This window comes from Arachis hypogaea, chromosome 11 (assembly GCF_003086295.3).
Source record: "Arachis hypogaea cultivar Tifrunner chromosome 11, arahy.Tifrunner.gnm2.J5K5, whole genome shotgun sequence".
Lineage (NCBI taxonomy): Eukaryota > Viridiplantae > Streptophyta > Magnoliopsida > Fabales > Fabaceae > Arachis > Arachis hypogaea.
In genome coordinates this window covers 76,091,253-76,092,740 of record NC_092046.1, presented here as the reverse complement: position 1 = coordinate 76,092,740, position 1,488 = coordinate 76,091,253, and the positions used below count along the sequence as shown (strand labels likewise).

At 39.7% G+C, this 1,488-nt stretch overlaps 1 non-coding gene across 1 annotated transcript; it reads right to left on the bottom strand.

Moving 5' to 3' along the window:
• Positions 1–991: 991 nt before the first annotated feature.
• Positions 992–1,099, bottom strand: LOC112725922 (small nucleolar RNA R71). Its single transcript, XR_003165001.1, has one exon. It is a non-coding gene; the product is annotated as a small nucleolar RNA R71 (small nucleolar RNA).
• Positions 1,100–1,488: the final 389 nt, after the last annotated feature.

Here is a 1,488-nt window from a genome sequence, read left to right as displayed (position 1 = left end):
GTCTATCCTTGAGCAAAGTATAGACTATTATATATTGCTGGAAAGCCCTGGATGTCTACTTTCTAACGCAATTGGGAGCGTGCCAATTGGACTTCTGTAGCTCCAGAAAATCCATTCTGAGTGCAGAGAGGTCAGAATCCAACAACATCAGCAGTCCTTTTTCAGCCTGAATCAGATTTTTGCTCAGCTCCCTCAATTTCAGCCAGAAAATACCTGAAATTACAGAAAAACACACAAACTCATAGTAAAGTCCAGAAATATGAATTTTTCCTAGAAACTAATGAAAATATACTAAAAACTAACTAAAACATACTAAAAACTACATGAAATTAACCCCAAAAAGCGTATAAAATATCCGCTCATCACAACACCAAACTTAAACTGTTGCTTGTCCCCAAGCAACTAGACAAGAAGCAATAATACCTCATAGTTTTTTGAGTGAAGCTCAGATTCTAATTAGATGAGCAGGAACAAGGACAAGAACATTCTTGTTGAAGCCGATCCTGAACCTGAAAGAACTCTGAAGAGGAAGCTAAGGGAAGCTAAAGCACAACTCTCTGGAGAAAATCTGACAGAAATTTTCGAAAAAGAAGGAGACATGGCCGAAAATAATAACAATGCAAGGAAGATGCTTGGTGACTTTACTGCACCAAATTCCAATTTTCATGGAAGAAGCATCTCAATTCCTGCCACTGGAGCAAACAACTTTGAGCTTAAACCTCAATTAGTTTCTCTGATGCAACAGAATTGCAAGTTTCATGGACTTCCATCTGAAGATCCTTTTCAGTTCTTAACTGAGTTCTTGCAGATCTGTGATACTGTTAAGACCAATGGGGTTGATCCCGAGGTCTACAGGCTTATGCTTTTCCCATTTGCTGTAAGAGACAGAGCTAGAATATGGTTGGACTCTCAACCTTAGGATAGCCTGAACTCTTGGGATAAGCTGGTCACGGCTTTCTTAGCCAAGTCCTTTCCTCCTCAAAATCTTAGTAAGCTTAGAGTGGATGTTCAAACCTTCAGACAAAAGGAAGGTGAATCCCTCTATGAAGCTTGGGAGAGATACAAGGAACTGACCAAAAAGTGTCCTTCTGACATGCTTTCAGAATGAACCATCCTGGATATATTCTATGATGGTCTGTCTGAGCTATCAAAGATGTCACTGGACCATTCTGCAGGTGGATCCATTCACCTAAAGAAAACACCTGTAGAAGCTCAAAAACTCATTGACATGGTTGCAAATAACCAGTTCATGTACACTTCTGAAAGGAACCCTGTGAATAATGGGACGCCTATGAGGAAGGGAGTTCTTGAAATTGATACTCTGAATGCCATATTGGCTCAGAATAAAATATTGACTCAGCAAGTCAATATGATCTCTCAGAGTTTGAATGGATTGAAGGAATCATCCAACAATACTAAAGAGGCATCTTCTGAAGAAGAAGCTTATGATCCTGAGAACCCTGCAATAGCAGAGGTGAATTACATGGG